At 50.1% G+C, this 20,212-nt stretch overlaps 1 protein-coding gene across 21 annotated transcripts in view; it reads left to right on the plus strand.

Annotated features, from left to right (window-relative positions):
• TCF20 (transcription factor 20) overlaps positions 1–20,212 on the plus strand; it is a 187,781-nt gene that overhangs the window by 84,194 nt on the left and 83,375 nt on the right. The window contains exon 1 of one of the 21 annotated variants that reach the window (XM_084955140.1): positions 6,366–6,657. The exons of 17 other annotated variants lie outside the window; for them this stretch is intronic. The gene's annotated coding sequence lies outside the window, so the exon portion shown is untranslated. Of the gene's footprint in view, positions 1–6,365; positions 6,658–7,196; positions 7,337–20,212 lie in introns of those variants that run through there. 3 more of the 21 variants (XM_084955148.1, XM_084955150.1, XM_084955156.1) reach the window with 3 other exon arrangements.

Raw genomic sequence — 20,212 nt, forward strand, 5'->3', positions numbered from 1 at the left:
TACTCGCTCCCTCCTGCCTTAGGGCCTTCGCCTGTGCTGTGCCTGACGTCTGGAGCTCTCTTCCACCCGCATCACGGGGCATCGTCCTCTCTGTCCTTCAGGTCTCAGTTCAAATGTCTTGGACCCCCAGGACCCCGGGTCCCACTGTATACCCTCTGCACACCTGGCCGCTTCCTTACCAGTGTCTGTCATGGCTCTTACCAAGTGATTATTTGATCATTTGTTTTCTCTAATGGTCCCATGGGACTGTAAGTGCCACAACAACAGGGACCCTGGGGTTCAATGCCTGGCATATGGTAAGGGCTCGTTCAGCGTTTGTTGAATGAATTTATGATGAGTATGAAGGTGAGGCTTCGTGGAGGTGGTAGCGTTTGAGTAAGATTTGAAAGAGGGTATAATTTCAGTCTGTAGGGAAGAGAGTAGGGCTTCCTGCTTCGGGTAGCAGATGGGTACATGGTGGGAACACAACTCATTTGGTCTGGCAAAGAGGCAGAATGAGTTGCGGGAGAGGGGGGTGGAGAGGTGGCTGGGGCCAGAGGAAGGCTTTGAACTCCAGGTGGAATTGAGTTGAATTCTGAAGCTACTTGGGACCCACCCACAACCTTTTAGCCAGGGGGCGTAGGGTCAAGTGGGCTTCTGGTAACTAAGGAGTTTGCTGCAGGGATGGGCGGGCCGGGAAGAGCAGTCAAGAGCTCCCGCTGGCAGCTGGAGAAGCTGTTGACTCTGCTGCTTTCTGTTTCCCCGGAATCACACATGTGCCTTGGAGTTATCCTGTGAGCTCCTGGGGAGATGCAGGGCAGTGATGAGGAACCTCACAGGGCATGATGCTTCCAGAAGACAATCACCTGGGTGACAGGGCAGCCATTCCTGAGTCGCTGGAGGGAGAGATGGAGCCGAGGGAACACTGAGGGCTGCACTTGTCACACCTGTGTCCTAGTGCCTTCCCTGTGGCCCTGGGACCTGTGACCCTATGGGTCCAGCCTCTGGCAGAAGATGAGCAGAAGCATTTCCATCAAAGCCCAGCAAACGAGACCCACCCCCATGCCCCCACGGGGGTGCAGCTGATGGGGCCAGAAGAGCCAGGACTCTCAAGCAGGACCCGGGGACACGTTCAAGATCTACTGCTTCACAGCTGGGTGCCTTTGGGCATCTTGTTAGCAGTTCAGTTCTTTCAGCGGTCAGGCGGGGGCTACTTGGGCGGTCGCGAAGGTTGAGTGTGAGGACACACAGGGAGCCCCAAGCTGAGGGGACACCGGAGGCGCAGGAAGTAGGGGCTGTATCATGGCCGCATTTTTCTCCACCGTTTGAATTCTTCGCAGGAAGCTTGGGTTTCAGGCTTAAAATGAAGAGCATGTCAACAAAACAGGATGGAACAAAGTCTTTTCCCAGCATGCCTCAGCATGCGGCACTGCCTTCCCGTGGAGCCCAACAGTGATGGGGCTAAAAGTCTTGAGCTTTCAAGCAGAAATAATCCCGACGGAAAGGAACGTCCCTATAGTTGTCTCCTGATAAAGCGATGCAGGGGCTCTGCAGCCTGACCTGCCGGGGTTCAGATTGCACCTCTGCCTGCCTGCTCCATGACTCAGTTTCCTCATCTGCAGATTGAGGTGATAATAGTATCCGCCTCCTCGTAGGGCTGTTGTAAGAATTAAGCAAGTTAATGCAGGTGAAGTGCTTAGAACAAGCCTTTCTCACTGTTGTTAGATCATTTCATCTTCGCCTTCACGCCCTGCAGTGCTGTCAGTGACTTAGCCAGGGCTCTGGGGCCAGAAGGCTGAGCTCAAACCAGCTCTGCGGCTTGCTGGCTGTGTGACCCTGGGCAAGTCTCTTCACCTCTCTGTGTCCATTTCCTGCCCTCTCAATGAAGATGACAATCCTCGCCTCACAAGGTTGTTGGGAGGAGTGAATGGGGTTGCCCTAAGGGACCTGCCTCCTCGGAGGCAGATGGACCACTCAGCCCCTCCTCCCGCCTATTCCAATTTCCATACGAAGAAATCGAGACTCAGAGCCATCGGATCATCGGCTAAAGGACTCACATGAGGGAGGCCGGCTGGGCCCCCAGTTTAGTGACTTGTCACGCCAGGGGCTGCCCACAGAGACTCCGGTCACTAGTAGCAGGAGTGCTGAGTGGGCCAAAGGGTGATCGCCTGTGTGGCCAGGCTACAGGGGCCTCCAGTTGCTCAGCTCCATCTCTTCCAGTGTTGCGAGTGTGCTGATGCATGGCTCCTGCTGCCGGTTGGGCCGGCCTCGGTCTTCTAGGCGTGGAGTCTGAGGGTCTAACCCCCGAAGAGTGCCCAGTCTTGGGGCTTTAAGATGTTACTTGTGGGCGGAGGCTGGGGCCATCCCTGTTCTCCCTCACATCTCTTTCCCTATCCGCCTGCAAACTTTGGGACTCACTAGCTGTGTCCATCCATTTTCCAGTGTTTACTGAGGGCTGGGAAACGTGGTGGCTAAGACCCAAGTTCAAATCCCAGCTCAGCCTCTTCCAAGCTGTGTGACTTGAGACAAGTTGTTAAACTCTCTGCGCCTTAATGGCCCCATTTGCAAAGTGGGGATGATGGTACCAAGCTCATCAGGTTGTTGCAAACACACGGTGCCTGTTCCCCAGTGAGCCTGGATCCCGCTGGGCTGTAGCGTCATTATTCATTTTTATGCTTGTGGTGCCGCCTTACCCTGCATAGGATGCTGGAGACCCGCAGGAAGCAGAGGTACCTGCCCTGCAAATGCTCACAGTCCTATGGGAGAGACAGACACAGTCACAAAGGGCCCAGTGTGACCAGTGGACCCTGGAGGATTGAGGGGGCAGGGCTCGGGGGCAGATCTGAGCAGAGGTCGCTGTGAGACCCCATGAAACAAATATGTGCCAAGTGCGTTACAGATACAAGGCTGGGAGGGTCCCGCCGCAGCTGCCTCATCTCCTTCCCCTAGCCCTGTGCTGGACCCAGCCCTCCTGGGAACTGCAGGTGCCTGTCCCCACATGGCTAAGTCTTGCCTTCACACCTGCCCTGCCCTTGCCCCAGAAAACCGATTCTGAGGCCCTCTGTCCCCTCCTTCAGGGCTTACAGCCTAGCACACAGCAGGTGCTCAGTGTGGAATGAAGCCTTGCCCACAAAGCTCTGGCCACCCCTGCTGTCGGTGCTTTGCGTGGGAAAGTGCCTGGCTTGGGACAGGCTCTGCAGGATGCTGTGGGGGTTCCCCGCTCTGCTAACCAGAGGCTTTTTTAAGTTGTGTCCTGGAGAGCACTGCTCAGGAATTCCAGGCCTCCCTCTTGGCATGCTGGGGTTGGCAGGAGGCTCCTCCCAAGAGGAAGGAGAGCCAGGCTCGTTGAAGGATAAAGGTGAGGGCTGTACGTGTGCTCAAGAGAGCCAGCGTGTGAGAGGAAGGACACCCGCCTGCCGCTGAAGGCACTGATGCCCCGGCTCACTTTGCACAAGTCACTGATCTGCCGAGCAGGGCCAGTCTCCTCAATCAATCCGTGCTGACAGATGGTAGCAGAACCAGTGACCTAGAGGCAGAAGGCTCCATTTGTAATCCCGGAGTGGCCCAGGCGCCTGGAGGAGGGCAGAGGAGTTTGTAATAAGGGGAGTGACACAGAGTTTCCAAAAGGCATCTCTGAGCTGGGGGAGGGGGGGAAAGGATTAATTTTGCTCCTGGAATTGAAACCACTGATTCAATTCTGTAAGTATTTTTCGAGTGGGCTGGCTTAGGAGAGAGGGGAAAACAAACAAACAAACAAAACCCCAAGTAATCTACAGTCCTTACAGTGTGGTAGGAGAAGCAGGATTCTCACAGATGAGACCGTAAGAGACCATCAGAAGAAGCTAATGTGATCAAAGAGGAGGGGGCTCCCGGTTATTGTGCTCTGGCCACTGTGGGATCTTGAGCAGTGACCCAACCTCTCTGAGCCGCAGGCTGCTTGTGTGTCCACACCGCAGAACTGCAGCTATGGTTAATATGTGCCTCATACTGTACTGAATCCTCTATGCACGCGTCTTTACGTTTCCCTAACACGTTATGAGTGCGGTCCTCTTATCCCCATTTGACAGCGGCGGAAACCAAGGCTCAGAGAGGTGAAGTGACTAGTCCAAGGCCACAGAGCCCAAGAGTAACTCACATCTGCCCATTGGTCATAATGCTCATACACGTTCTTCTTCCGAATGGTACTGAAAGGGAAAATGATAGGCTGCTGGGTGAAGAGGGTTCAGGCGAGCCTGACCCTCCAACTGGGAAGTTTCCAGGTGGAGGCTGGCTAGGCAGTGTTCGGGCAGGGAGGGACCCCCAGGAGTAGGGAGGAGGCTGTAGGGTCAGTCTCAGAGCAGGGGGCAGAGTCAAACAAGAGCCTGGACTTCAGGTATCTGTCGGCATTCCTTCCCTCCTGAATGAGGCTTTGCACAGCTTGGGGCCATCCATTGCATGTTTTCGTCCCAAGTCCGAGACCCGAGTGGGCTGAGGACGAAGGGGAAGGAAGGGAAGAATGACGGGGCAGGACACTCTAAGGAAAAGGGCTTCCTTTTCCTTCATGAATTCAATCAAGAAGCTGAGGGTGCCCCCAACAGCAAGTGGAAGCTCTCATGCGTCTTTCTGTGTTTGCCCAGAAAACATGCGTCTGTGCCGAGAGTTCCCCCTTGCCCTCTGTAGCTCTGACTTAAGCAGAAGCCAGCTCTGGTCTTTTAAGTTTTGGTGCCAAAGAATTTGAAAATGAAACTCACAGAACAATGGGAACGGCCAGAGGGCAGGGCTTGGCTGCCTGTTCAGCTCTGCCCCGGAAGAGACCGGCACCCCGCCTGGCATGCAGGAGGTGCTGGGGAATCAAGTCTCCAAGAATAGCCTTGACCCACATTGGAGCCAGCCCCCACTTTGTGTGATTGGACAGAAGCCAGGAGAATTCACTGCCTTCCCCAACCACATCCTCCGGGGGTGCCGGAACCAAACGCAGGCCCTGCCTCAGATCCCGTTGTGGGGGGCAGGCACTGTCATAGCCAAGACCCTCCTTGGGCAGCCCAAGGCAAGGTGACGTGTCAGTGTCTCTCTCTGGGTGAGGGGGGAGAGGTGAAAAGGTAGAGCCAGGCCCTGGAGAGCTGTGGACCTCAAATATACTGAAACTGGGCCCCAGGCCACACCTGGTTCCTATCAGCCTCCACCTGCTGCCCAAAGCACTCTTCTTGCAATTCCAATTCACTTTCAAGTTGGGTTGCTTCAGGAAAGGAAGCCACACACTCCCTTAACATCTAGGACAGATGGGGGCCTACATTAGAATCAGCAGTTTTAGCCAAGAGACAGCTAGTCCAAACTCTCCTCCTTCCCATTGCACCAAGGGGAAACTGAGGCCCAGAGAGGGGAGAGAATTTGCCCGGGTCTCTGGGTGAGTCAGAGGGAGAATCACAAACACTCCAAACACACTCCACCCTCACTGGCCTTCTCACTTTGGACAGCAGTGGGTCTCATGGTGCAAACATCTCTCTGGTTGTTCTACAACTGAGATTTTCTTTAAAAAAAAAGTCACCCATTTTTTTGCTCCATAAAACATACATGAGGTTTGCAAAAGAAGGCTGGGAACGGCCTGAGGCCTTGGCACCGCAAATCCTCCACCTTGTCTCCAAATTAATTCTGGACCCTGAGTCCAGCCAGCCAGGCGTGGCAGCTTTTTAATTCCGCCTCAGGCGAAGGCAACTGGCATTTGGTGAGCATCTATTTTACACACGAAGTTGATGGGCCTCCCCTCTTTCTTGCTCTTTTTTTTTTTTTTTTTTTTTTAATTGCGGAGGAAACTGAGGCTCGAGAGGGCCCAACTCATTCATCCAAGGACACGCGGCACCAAGGGGTGGAGGCAGCAAGGAAACTAGGCCTGCGGGCCCGGAGCGCGCTCGGTGGGCAGAAGCCAGCCCCACCAAGCAGGTCATCGGGAGGGGAGAGTGCCCTCGCCCGCGGGCTCCGCAGGCTGCCCGACGAGCGATTTTGGCGTTGGAGGCTCCAGGGAACTCCAGAAATCCCAGGGAGAGATTCCGGGCCACCAACTCCCCAGAAAGTTGGCTCGCGGCCACTCCCAGGACGGCCGGGAACTGCGGGCCAAGATGGCCCTGGGCGAGGGGCGAGACGCTCGCGCTCCGCGGGGCAGTTGCCCAGGGGACCCCCCGCGCGACCCGGGCCGCGGGGCCGGGGGACAGCTCTGGCCCGGCGCGCGCAGGCCTCGGCGCCGCCGCACGCGGGTAGGCACGCGCGCGCCCGCCGGCCCCGCCCCCTGCTGCCCCGCCCCCGCCGCGCGCACCGCCCCGCCGCGCGCCCTCCCGCCCGCCCGCGCGCCGCGGCCCGGAGCCTGCCGATTGGCCGCGCGCCGTCACCTGACGCTCTGTTATTTCCTGTGTGTTGGGAGAATGGAGAGAAAAAACCCCGAGCCCAGCCGCTTTCGGCCCCTGCGAGGCGGCCGCGGCCTCCGCCGGGGGAGCCCACCCTGAGGCGCGCCCGACCCGGGAGCGAGCGCGCGGGCCGGAGCGAGCCTCGAGGGGCCGCGGCCCCGGCCCGCCCCGCTGCCGGCCGGGGCGCCAGAGCTGGAGGCGGCGGAGGCTCCCCCACCCCCACCCCGCGCAGCGCCGTCCGCCGCCGCTCCCTCCCCTCCCGCCCCCGGCCGAGGCCGAGGGACCGGGCGGGGGGCTCCGGCAGGTAACCGCCGCCAGGGCCTGAGGGGGAGGGGCAGGGGTCAGGGCTGAGGGGCCGGGGCCAGGCCGGGGTGTCCGGTCTGTGGGGCTGAGGGCAGAGGTCTTTGCCTGGCCCGACCTGGGAGTGCTGAGCCCCTGGACTCCGAGGCTGGGACTCGGGTGCTGAGGGGACTGTCCCTGCCCGGCCCGGCCCGACCCGTGAGTGCAGAGAGGAGCGGCCTGCCCTGGCCTCGGGGCGCGGAGGGGAAAGGGCCCGGCCCGGCATCAGGGCGCTGAGGGGACTCGGTCCGGCCTGGGACTCGGGCAGGGCTTGGGCACCGGTCCTAGGCGGAGGGTGCCGGGGGGAAGGTACCTGCTCGTCGCAGCCTCGGCTGCAAAGGCGGCGGGTGTGAGCGGGCGGCGCCCGGGGGTCGGCGGGGTCAGCGCCGCCGGCTCCGGGCTCCTGGCAGCGCCGGGGGTCCGGCGGCATTCGCCGCTTCGCCGCGGGCAGGGGGCGAGGCGCGCGGGCGGAGGGCCGGGCTTGGGGAGGGGCCGGGCGGGCGGGCCGGCGGGAGCGGCGCTGGGGCGCCTTGGCGCCGGAGCGCGCCCCTGCCGGGGGAGGGCCGGGGGCCGGTCGATTGCCTTGCGAACACCTGAAGCCATGTGGACGCGGCCGCTTCTTGCCTCTTGGGGGCGGAGGGCAGGTACCGGCTGGCCCGGCGCAAGGTCCCGGCGCTGGGGGCGGGGAGCAGAGCGGAGGACACACTTCCTGCGTGGGGTTTTCTCCCCCTCCCCCGCCGCGGTGTGCAGGGCGGGGTGTTTGATCCGGTGGTCCGCTGGTGCGAGCGTACGCTCGTTGGGGGGACTGGGGCTCTAGGCTTCTCGCCGTTTTTCGGGTTGGGGGGAAGTGGTGGTTGAAGGAGTGGGGTCGATCCGGCCCAGCCCGCCCTGGTAGCGGCGGGAGGTGGAACGTCTCCCGTGCGCCGGGATGGGAGTGGAATTTACAGAGTTGGGGGGGGGGGGCGGTGCAGAGGATCGGCCGCCTTCCTGGGCCTGTGGGTGGGGATTATTGTCTGTGTTTTTGTGGTTGTGGATACTAGCACTGTCTGCAGCCCTTTCGTTCGCCCTTAGGGGACAGACCAAAATTAGGATTCCCCCCGCCCCGCTTTTCCCCTTTGCTTTTTGTTTCCCCCTGGAAGATGAGATGATTCTGGTAACTGCTGTATAAAATGGATGGAATTTTCGAGCTATTATCTAACCGGCAGATCTGCGGATGATAATTGGACCCTTATGTTAACAGCCTCAGTGAGGAGTTTTATAAAACATCTTAAATGGGCTGGCAGCTTGGTGAAGTGGGAAACTGCGCTGAAGTCCGGCCTGGAAGACCAGGAATCTACTTCCAGTTTTGCCACCAAATAAACTATAAGCCTGGCCAAGTTACCTACCTCCCAAGGCTCCAGTTGCTTCATGGCATTAAAAGAGGGCTTCCTTCCAGGTCAAACATTACAGGGGTTTTCGGTATTCCCTCCACCCCCACCCCGTCTTGTGCTTTTGTTTTAGCCAAGGGGGACTTCCTGAAAATGCAGGCTGTCCTCTACCTGACTTTTAAAAGCCTACCTCACCCTTTAGTTTTCGGTCTCTTCTTCATACTCCAGTAGAGTAGTTTTTCCACAAATCCCAGATGCTGTTCTGTGCTTCTCAGAAAGTATATCCTAGCCTACACTGAATGTACCTATTTTTTGTCTTTGCAAGGAGTTAATCAGGAAAAAGATTTTTCAGAGAATGTCTTACTACTTGGAATTGTAGATAATATAAGTGTGTTTGGGTCTGTGTGTGTTGGTTGGCTAAGGTGTTCCAAGGTTTTTCTATGCAGGGTATTGTGGAAGGATCTTAAAGTTCTTTCAAGAAATATTTGGCGTTTGGCTAACTTTTGAAATTTCCAGCTTTAGTATTCTCAAGGTAGGGGTAAAGTGGAATTCCATATTATCTTCTGTGAAATGGTGTGCTAGTGGAATTAACTATCACCTCAGGGTGCACTAATTATTTGCATCCCCAATTTATTCCTTAATGGCAGCCGGATGCTTTCTCTCAGATGCTGAAGAACCCCAATTAGTTTCACTGATTTTATGGTGTGTGAGGGCCTCATGCCATGGCTTTTGACTGGTTATCCTAGACCAGCCTCCGAAGTTGGTCTTGTTTGTCTTAGATTTCTAGTACTGGGGTGCTCGGAGGACTTGTGCCTAATGTGGTATATCTTTCTTAGACCACTTTATTCATTCAGTGCAAACAGTTTCAGAAATGGTCACAGCATTGGACGTATGCTCATAATGCTGACTTCGGAGGCAGATTGGTAGACTTATATGTTAAAATCACACCTGTCACATGAGTTGACACTTTTTTTTCTTTTCTTTTTAGGGCTGCACCTGTGGCATATGGAGGTTTCCAGGCTAGGGGCTGAATTGGAGCTGCAGCTGTCAGCCTACGCCACAGTCATAGCAGTGACTGAGCAAGACCAGGGATCGAACCCGTATCCTCATGGACACCAGTCAGAGTTCATTACCACTGAACCACAATGGGAACTCCTATGTAGACACCTTTATATGGCTACACAGACTGATTATTTGGAGTTTACAAAAATAAACAGGTTATTCTTTGTTAGTATTTGAATAATGACTTTGTGTTTTTGTGGGCTCCCCCCGCCCGCCCTCTTTTTATGGCCTCACTGTGGCATATGGAAGTACCCGGACTGGAGTTGAATCAGAGCTGCAGCTGCAGACCTCTGCCACAACACCAGATCAGGGCCGCATCTGTAACCTGCGCCACAGCTTGAGGTAGTGCTGGATCCTTAACCCACTGAGCAAGGCCAGGGATCAGACCTGCATCTTTATGGATACTAGGTGGGTTCTTAACCTGCTAAGCCACAATGGGAACTCCTGGTGTGGAGTTTTAAAAATCTTATAGTTACTTACATTGTCAGTAGTTATCGCACTCATGTAAATTTACATTTTCATTTAAAAACTTATGAGAGGAGTTCCCGTGTTGGCTCAGTGGTTAACGAATCCGACTAGGAACCATGAGGTTGTGGGTTCGATTCTTGGCCTTGCTCAGTGGGTTAAGGATCAGATGTTGCCTTGAGCTGTGGTATAGGTTACAGACACAGCTCGGATCCTGAGTTGCTGTGGCTCTGGCATAGGTTCCAATTAGACCCCTTGCCTGGGAACCTCCGTATGCCGCAGAAGCGGCCCTAGAAAAGGCAAAAAGACAAAAAATAAAAATAATTTAAAAATTATAATAATAAATAAAAAATAAAATAAAAACTTATGAGGAAAGCTATAAAATTTACACAGAGGTAAGAGGGATATGTATGTGAGAGTAGGTTGCCAAGGTGGTAAAATATCAGGAGATAGGGGTTTTATACCTTTTTTTTTTTTTTTTTTTTTTTTTTTAGGTCTTTTTAGGGCTGTACCCAAGGCATATGTAGGTTCCCAGGCTTAGGGCTGAATAGGACCTGTAGCCACTGACGTATGCCACAGCCACAGCCACAGCAGCTCGAGACCCAAGCCATGTCTGTGACCTACACCACAGCTCAAGGCAACCCTGGATCCTCAACCACTGCATGAGGCCAAGGATCAAACCTGCGTCCTCATGGATGCTAGTCAGATTTGTTTCTGCTGAGCTACGATGGGAGCTCCAGGTTCTGTAACCTTTTAATGGTATACTGTTCTTTTTTTTTTAAATCTTCATAAAATTTAATGGAATGTGGACCAAAAAATTAGTTGGACTTCCGGTGAGTTCAATCTTCTTTTCATTTAGAGAGGAAAGGATACTAACATTTGTCTAAAAAAAAAAAAATCCAAAACACCCCAGAATGCTAGGTTCTGTCCAAGGTATTTTAACTTTGTCCTGCGAAATCCACAGCCAACCTGAGAGGTATATCACCTCACCTTTTTCTGAGCGATCATAGCGCTAACGAGGGGTCAGGGTTTAATTGCGATTGTCCTCCCCTTGGCTCCAAAGCCTTTACTAGATCTCTTATAACTCACTGCCAGCTCAAGACAAATCAGCTAGTGATAGATTGACTTTGGAATCCACATTTCCTACTGTGCCCCTCCCCCCTTTCCTTTTCTTTTTTCTTTTTTTAGTAATAATGAACTTTAAATCTGGACTTGGGGAAAATACTAGAAAGCATGGTTTTTGTGACTGTGCCATGTGGTTTAGTGGCCCTTGGGAGTTTTCTAAAATTTCACTCTCCTTACCTGGCCAGTTGCCAGTGCACCTGAGATTTAATCTTAAAATTTTCTCTTTCATACCCAATTCTGCCATTTTGTCTTGAGCCGAAAACTTCTTGTATCTATTCAAAGAGCGATACAGTGTATAAGGGGCTGTCTCTCTTCTTGCTACTGGTTTACATGGCAGAGGAAGCATTATCTGGTGCCCGTTCTCAGTTTGACCAGACGGGATTCAGAGATACATTTTCTAAAAACAGCCCTTTCCCCAGAATGCCTTAAGCTCTCTTCCTTGGTGGGGGCTTATGTTCAAGACATCTTAGTGTCCAGTAGATCTGTATGGGCCTTCTGACTCTGCTGCCTTCGTTGTCTTTTTGTGGAGGTAAAGGTAACAAAATAAAGCAAAACATTAAAGCTATTTATGTTGGAGAAAAGCTGTAGTAAAACTATGTATTTGGAATACAGTGAAATCAGGGTGTTCACAGAGCATAATTTGGTCACACTGCAGTTAAAGTGAATAGTTTTTTTTTATTATTATTTGTTAGGCTTAAAAGTCCTTTTAATACCTGTGGTACATGCAGTAAGTGTGGAAGGGTTCTCATGGCAACAAACACAATCAGTACTTTCTGCGTTAGAGCTTTGTTTACTTTGTAGGTAATGTGCAGGACCCAGCAGGAAGATGAACTATAAAGTGACTTATTGGTATATCTGTGGCTTGTTATCTGATGCTGCATTGTGGGGAAGTTAAGAAAGAGAAAACATTAGCTACAGGGAGAAATATCCTTATTGCAGTATGCATATGTAAGCTGTTCTGTGGGAAAGGGTGGAAGTTCATTGAATCACTTGAATATCAGCCTGATTGGAAGCTGGTTTCTGTGTTTGACCATCACATCCCTGAATGTGGATTAAGTTCCTCTGTGTGTGTGTGTGTGTGTGTGTGTGTGTGTTCTCATTTTCGTTAACAAGCATTTGGAAGCTCTGTTCTGAACATGGGAAATGCAGTCATGGGCAAGAGAGAGAAGGGGCCTGTTCTGGAGGTTGTAGGCAGTAGGTAAACAAGAGTGTCAGGTGGTGGTGATAGCTATGAAGAGAATAAAAAGACAGTATGATAGTGACTTCGGGGGGTGCTGCTTCGGAATGGTCATGAAGATGAGCCCTCTTGGGAAGCCCTTGCTGCCAGCAGGGCAGTCAAGCTTAATCTGTGGGATGGATGAAAATGGCATTAAACAAAGTAAGTGATATGCTTTAGCCCTGAGCATCTTGAGACGTTAATCCAAAGAGTAGAACTGGGTTGGTTGAAGGCTTCCCTCTGTTTATATCTATGCTTTGTGAATGGGGACCTACCTGGATCAGAAGGACTTAGGAGGGATCATTAATGGTACCTCATAAAGGATAAGAAAGAGGAATGTGTCTGCTTAAATTGTTCTGATAAAACACAGAAATGTGTTATACTGATGAGTGCTAGGCATTATTAGAAACATTGTTAAATTATGTTTGTTTCTTTGTTGGGGAGTTGAACTGGGATGTTATAATCATTGTACTTTGTTAAAGCTTCAGATGAAGCCAGCAGAAATTACTGACATAGCTAGGCACAGCTTCAAATGGAGGATGCCAGGTGACCAAGTCAAACATGGTGGGGAGGCTGTTGGAGGAAGCAAGGGTCGCTGAGAGTAGGCCCTCTGGCGGGAGAGGAAACAGCCCAGGTCAGACAGGCTTTGTTATCCATGACCAGGAGGGTATGTCCTCTGCCCTTTTCCCAGCCAGCTGGTGGCATCCTGCATAACCCTCATCCGCCCTTTCTGTGCTCGCGGGTGGCAGAGGTATGGAGAGAGTGGAAAGAAACCTAAGGACTTGTCTAATCCTGCATTTTGTCTTTACAACTTAGGAAGGATGCCAGGAAGACGGCGATGTGCCCCGAGTTATGCAGCTTTCCACGGACAGAGTCAAGGCTAGGACCCTGGTCTTTGCCAGTGAGCATGGTGTTCTTTACACCGTAGCCCATGCTCCGACCGTATGATTGATAGTTACCAGTTGCTCCTAAGCAGAAAAAGAAAGGAAGCCTCTGGGTGTTAATGTACTCACTTAGGAAAAAGCCTGTGTAGTTCCAGCCTTAAGAAGTTAGGGAAAAGACGGTACATCAGTCTCTGAAAGCAGAGTATGGACAAAGAAAATTATACTACTGTTATTTTCACCAAGATATGTAGTGCTAGTTTCTTCAGCCCCACTGAGACATAATCTTACCCTGATTATGTCTTGGTTCAGGATGGATGACATGGAGAAGCTCTCCGTCACGTGCAGTATTAGTTCTGAAGTTTGCATTAGGCACCTTAGATGGAGAGAGAAATTTCTGGTATGTGGCTAAAATTACATTCTAGAATTCAAAAGAGGTAAGGCCCTAGCAATCCTGTTTTTTCACCTCTAGACCTCAGTTTCAGGGAAGATTTCACTGCTGCATTTAGAAGCACCCTAAGATGAAGCATTACTTTGGGAACCTGGAGATTCGCTGTGCCTGACAAGAGTAGGGATTCTTGAGCAGGGCTGCTTCTCTGGACATTTTTCTGACTTGGTGCTTTGGTGGGCCAGTTACCTGGGGGCAGATTTTGTATTCCTTTGGCAGTAATGTAAGCAGGCATTCTTGCTATAAAAAGTCCATGTGCTGGGCAGTTGATGGAGTCAGCAGAGCTTGTGAAGGCAGAAGTGTGGCCTCAGTCTGGCTCCATCACTTATTAGCAGCAAGCGACCTTGGGTATTTTGCCTGAGGTTTGCTGTAGTTTCCTCGTCTGTAAAATGGAGGTATATCTTCTTCAGGGACAGTGGAAAAAGGAACTAAAATAGGAAAAGTAGATGGCGGAGTTCACCACCTGTAGGTGACACTCGGTGATTGGTAGTTGTCATTAAATAAACGGTCCACATTGTGCTGTGTGCCAAGATGCTGACTAGAGCAGGGCTGGCTCCTTCCAGTCCTGTTGAGTTTGCCTCCTCAGATATCTGCTCAGTAGAGGAGGGCAGTTAAACAGGGCTCTTGAAAGTGCTCTGATGGAGGAGCACACCGCACTGTACCAAGCCGTGTAATCTTGACTTGAAAGGTCCCAGGAGGCTTCTCAGAGGAGGACCGTTCACTTCCTCATCCAGGCAATTGTCTTGTCTCAGCGATCTCTTCTCCCCTCTGTGGCTCATGCCTTCCTTTCTTCGGTTTAACCGTTGTCATTCTCTGTACCCTCTCATTTCACTTCACTCCCTTCCCCGGGTGCTCTCGGCTATCCCTAGGCTTTGATGATTGTCCGTAAGCCGATGGCCCCCACGTTGATATCTTCAGCCAGACCTCTCTTGGCTCCTCCAACTCCTGCTCGACACTGTCGTTTTGGGTATCTCACTAGTGACTTGAGCTTCGTAAGTCTAAAACTAACACATGTTGCTCAAATGCTCCTCCACTTGTCCCCTTCTCCATGAGTGACTTTACCATCGATCTGTTTTCTCAAATCACATTCCTCCTTCTCTTTCACGACCCTCCACCTCTGCTCCATCACCACGTTACCGTCAGTGCCATTTCTGTAATACAGCTGGAATCTGTCTGCTCTGTTGCCCCTGCCTCTGAGACGCCATCCTGTCCTACCTGGAACACTGATAACACTGTGATTGCCTCTTAACGTGGCCTCCCTGTTTCTACCCATCTGTCTCTATTCCATTTTGCCCAGAGCAGCCAAAATCACCCGTCTTTCCTCCACTTAAAATCATCTAATGGTTTCTTACAGCACGTCCTACAACATCCAACCTCCTTCCCCTTTCTTACAAGGCTATGAGGTCCCTGGCCCCTGCACACCCTTCTGACCACCTCTTTGCTGCTTTTGCTTGTCATGCTCCAGCCACGTTGACTTTCTCTGTGTCCCCTGTGTTCCTTCTTAGGTACACCTTTATATGCCATTTCCTCTGCCCAGAACACTGTGGCCAACCCAGCCTTTTCTCATCCTTCAGGATATATATATTTTTTTAGGGCCGCACCCACAGCATATGGAGGTTCCCAGGCTAGGGGTCAAATTGGAGCTGTAGTTGCTGACCTACACCGAAGCTCACAGCGACACCAGATCCTTAACCCACTAATCAAGGCCAGGGATTGAACCCAAATCCTTATGGATACTAGTTGGGTTCTTTACCTCAGGATATTTGTAGAATGAATAAAATAGTATGAGAAGGCAGTAACGGAGACTGGGGTAGGTAGGAAGACAAGTGTCCTTGGAGTGCATCTACAAAGGTTTGGAGAAAAAGAAATATAGAAATAAATGTTTGAAGAGCTCAAAGAATGTGAGTTTGGTTGTGGAGTAAGTGAAGTTATTCAAGCAAAACACCAAGGAGTCAGGCAGCCAGAACTCAAAATATATTGCTGATGAGAATATAAAATGATACCATCACTTTGGGAAACTGTTGAAAGTTTCTTAAAAAGTCGAACATATGTCTACCCTGTGACCCAGCAGTTCCATTTCTAGGTATTTATCCAAGAGAAATGAAAATATACATCCACAAATAAGCCTTGTACAAGAATGTTAATAGGAGTTTTATTCATGATAGTAAAAAACTGAAAACAGTCTCAATGTCCATATAAGCAGGAGAATGCCTAAACCAACTGGTATATTCACCCAGTGAAAGACCACTCAGCAATGAAAACAAACTACTGATACTTGTAACAAGGATGAATTTCACACATGTGCTGAGTGAAAAGCCAGGCACACACAAAAATGCATGATGAATGATCCCATTTGTAAGACATTTTAGAATAGGCAAAAAAAGAGGAGTCTATGATACCTAAAGTCAGATCAGTGGTTGCTTCTTGGGTGGAAAGGGTGGTTCAGTGGGAAGGGGACATGAGAGAACTTTCTGGAGTGATGCAAATGTTCTGTGTCTTGATTGGCATTCATCAAATCTTAAGGAATTGAGAGTTCCTGTTTGTTTGTATTTAGCCCCCCCACCCCCAAGGCATGTGGAAGTTCCTGTAGGAGTCAAATAAGAGCTGCAGCTGCAGGACTACACCACAGCTGCAGCAACTTTGGCTCCAAGCCACATCTGCAACCTACACTGCAGCTCATGGCAAGGCCAGATCCTTAACCCACTGAGCAGGGCCAGGGATTGAACCTGTGTCCTCATGGATCCTAGTTGGCTCTTAACCCACAGAGCCACCACGGGAGTTCTGTTGTGGCTCATCAGTAATGAACAAAGAAAAAACCCAAAAAACTTACTGAATTGAATAACACACTGTATATAATTTTGCTGTATGAAAATTATACCTAAACACAACCTAGGAATTGTCCTATATTTCTTCCCCCTCTACTCTCAACATTTAATCTCCCAGCAAATTCTGTTTTAGTCCAAAATCCCATCTCAAACACCATACCCTCTTGTCCAGACTACTGGATTATTAGCCTCCTAACTGGTTTTCTTTCTTTTTTTTTTTTTTTTTTTTTTTTTTTGTCATTTTGCTATTTCTTGGGTCGCTCCCTCGGCATATGGAGGTTCCCAGGCTAGGGGTCTAATCGGAGCTGTAGCCACCGGCCTACACCAGAGCCACAGCAACGCGGGATCCGAGCCGCGTCTGCAACCTACACCACAGCTCACGGCAACGCCGGATCCTTAACCCACTGAGCAAGGGCAGGGACCGAACCCACAACCTCATGGTTCCTAGTCGGATTCGTTAACCACTGCGCCACGACGGGAACTCCCCCTAACTGGTTTTCCAACCCTCAGGGTTGGTTGGTTTGTTTTCCCCTCCCAAACCATTTTTTTCTGTTTGTCAGCTAAAAGTGATTTTTAAAAATTCAAATTGGATTATGTCACCTGTCTTCCTACGACCTTCCAGTAGCTTTCCATTGCTTTTATGGTGGCCGGCAAGGGTCTGTCACCTCCCTCTGAGCCCATGTGGCCTGGCCTCCTCTTTGCTCCTTAAGTTCCAGCTACTTGATCCTTCCTTCTATTTCTTGAACACCTCAAGCTCATTTCTGCCTTAGAACCTTTATACTTGGCCCCTCCCAAATCTACATGAGACTTGTTTCTGTTTGTCATTCAGCCTCAGTTTAAATATTTCCTTCTCTGTGAGGTTTTCTCTGGCTCTTACAGTCTAAAGTAGTACTCCATCACATCACCCTGCTTTATTTTATTCATCATTTTTATCACCATCTGCAATTATCCTTTTATTTATTTGCTTGGCTGTTCAGTGTTGTACACTCAATGCCTGCAGCAGTATTTGGCACATCGTAGGCCATATGTATTGACTAAGTGAAGGTATTGAGGCTGGGGGAGGTAGGATGAGAACAAGTCTACTGGGAGGTAGCTTGTGAAGGAGAAGGAGGAGCCAAGGAGAGTCACGACTTTGGCTTGAAAACTAGGTGGCGGTGGTACCACCATTCATTGACTTGGAAAACAATGGAGAATGAGAAGATTGGGGTGGGGTAGATGGTGATGAATTTAATTTTGTACTTAAATTTGAGATGCTTGTAAGGAAGGCATTAAGTGTTTGAGGCGTAGAACTGGCATTTAGGAGAAGGGACTGGATTATAGACTAAGACTTAGAGGTTAGCATGTATATTTCAGCCTGGGAGCAGATGAGATTGCTCCCAGGGGAAAACAAGGAATGTCAGTGTGTAGAGAAGTGGTTCTTCCCTTTTTTTTCCCTCCTGCCCAGTGATGGGTGTCTCCCACAGTAACAGGGACTTTACAGGATTCAGCCCCTATTAGGTTTTATAATTTCAGACCCTCCCCTCCCCCACCCCCAGGCCCCAGTTATGTTATTTTTGCTAATAATGACAAGTGCTCAGAAGGTCAGGACAAAACTCTGAGGAATGTGAACATTTAAGGGAGCAGAGCAACAGTGAAAGAGCAGACAGGATGCAACCAGACAGGTGAGGAGGAAAACCCAGAGAGCATGGCGCAAGGAAACAAAACGTTTCAAGTCAGAGGTGGTAGCCAAGATTACTGAAAAGTGTCTCTTGAGAGGAGAGGGTTACTTCAAGCCAGATGGTTGTGTATTGATGAAAAAGTGAGGTGAAGAAGGGGAGAAAATGAGTTTGGAGTCAAACCTTCCTAAAATTTGGCTGTGAAAGGAAAGTTAAAAATAACTATAGGGGGAATCTGGGGTTCAAGCAAAGACTTTTTTTTTTTTTTTTTTTTTAAATAAGAAAACTTTAAGTGTGTGTAAATCAGTGTGAGAAGGAGCTAGCCCAGGCAGTGTTGAAGATGCAGGACAGAGTGTTGGGTTGTGCATCTTCCTGGGGAACTCGAAGCCCCCTGTGATCCAGGCGATTGGCTTTGGATAGAAAGGACACGCCCTCCCGGGGGAAAACCAGGTGTGTGCGCATGGGGGCAGGAGGATAAGGAAGGCTTTTCCTTGAGTTCTCTGAAGGTCCTCTGCTGGAGGGACCAGAGAGAGTGGGGAGTTGGAAGCTTGAAGCACCCAGGGAGGATTTGAAGACACTGCTGTGGCAGCAGGTAGAGCCGGCTAAGGAAGCTACTGCAGGGGGAAGGTGCTTAAGATGGGCCTTCTACCTCCTAGAAACTGGTCAGACCTTTACAATTGTTTGTCTGGTTTCAATTGCAGTGATTTCAGTAGACTCAGCTTTTCCTGCCTTGTGTCCCCATATGCTTCTGCCATTCACATTCATTAGACTAGTGACTTGTAAATTATTCCAGAGCGCTCATGCTTTATTTAACCACTGCTTATGCAGCATTCACTGTGTTAGGTAGTAGGTGGCGGTGTTCGAAGTGTGGTATCAAAGCAGCACAGTGAGGTGGGGGCACTCTTACCCCCTTGGTGCTGGGCTGCCCCAGGTGGCCTGGCTGGAGCACAAGTGAGAGTCATCCTAGCAGCTCCACAGCCAGAGCAACTCTCATCATCCCTTTCTTTCTTGAGTATCTGTATAAGATTTTTGCTGGAAAAACTGCAAAATAATTTTGAGTATCACTGCACTAGACTCTCTAAGGTCCTTGTGGTCAAGGCTGTGTTTTGTTTTATTTTGTAGCCCCAGCAAAATTGCCTGTCTGTGCACTGAGAGTAAATGTACCATTTTGCCTCTGAGCCTCTGCGTTATCTTTCACCTCTGTCTTTATCCATATATTGTAGTGATTTATGGAATGTATGTTAACAGTTACTATGGAATGTGTCTATTTCACCACAGGATCCTATTCTTAAATGGTCATCATGCCTTGTTCGTCTTTCTCTCTTTATGTCCCCTTCACATGGTAGGTATTAAAGTAATGTTCAATTTGGATTCGTTGTAGAAAACTTGTAAAGCATCTCTAAGAGTAACTAAAATAGTTGAATGAGGGAAAAATTCGGAGAGAGTATCAGCCAAAGAAATGAAATAATTTAGCCTGATAAGCTATTCTAAGCAATGAGTTAATGGGTATGTTTAGGGTATGTTTAGGAGTGATGGCCTACTGTTTCTCAACTCTTGGAGAAGAAAAACAACAGCAGATGAGGTCAGAGGGAGTGTTAGTGGTTTAGGTGGACAAACCAAAGAGCTCCCTGCTCTCGGAGAACTATGAGAATTTCTTCTGGAGAGTTTTAAGCAATGGGGTAAACCCATTTGTGTGCAGTAATTCCTACTCGGTGGCAGAGGCATGGTGAACCTACCCTGAAGATTCCAGCCAAATGCTTCCTACAACCTCAGCACACACAGTGTAAATGAACCTAAACGGATTTACAGTCACCTGTACCTTAGTGAATGGACATAAGCAAAAAAGTAAACATTGCATTGAATCTAGTGCTACTGTCCTGGGTTTTTCCTAGTAGATAAATAAACATAGCAGGAGTAGGATTTTTGTCTTTTAGTTAAGAAGTGTTTGTGCAAGTGGATTTGAGTTCTGATATATTGAGTAGGAGAGATTTGAGTTGGAGCGAAGGACATCGCAGCCTGTGTCACTTATTAAATGTCTCTCTTTTCAACCTAAAATTTAGCTACATTGGCTGGCAAGGAGTTAAAAAGTTGGCTGTCCGTAAAGATAAGTCACAGGCCAAAGGTCTTCTCTTTTCCTGCAGTTTGGTGTCTGTGGGAGAGTCAGGCATGAAAAATTAACATTCATAAAATCTGTAAAGGACCCATAAGTGGCATAGCCAGAGTTCAGGAGAGAACCAGACTTTACCCCTGACAGAGAGTGGGAAGAACGTTGGAGGAGTCTGAGAGGAGGGGACATGGAAGCAGGCCTGGAAGGATGGATAGAGAGCATTCCAAGGGAAGGTCCTTCAAGAACTACGGCTCAGCAGGATGTGGTGTATTATATGGCAAAGCTCAGTCTCTCCGGGCCTGGCGATTACAGGGAAGGGACTGTCAGAAGGAAGTGTGGGGAGTTCCTTGGTGGTCTAGCAGGTTAAGG

Source organism: Sus scrofa, chromosome 5, assembly GCF_054392235.1.
Source record: "Sus scrofa isolate SSC_HxYL_T2T_F1_AM1 chromosome 5, Sscrofa_HxYL_maternal_Yorkshire_Landrace_v2.0, whole genome shotgun sequence".
NCBI lineage: Eukaryota > Metazoa > Chordata > Mammalia > Artiodactyla > Suidae > Sus > Sus scrofa.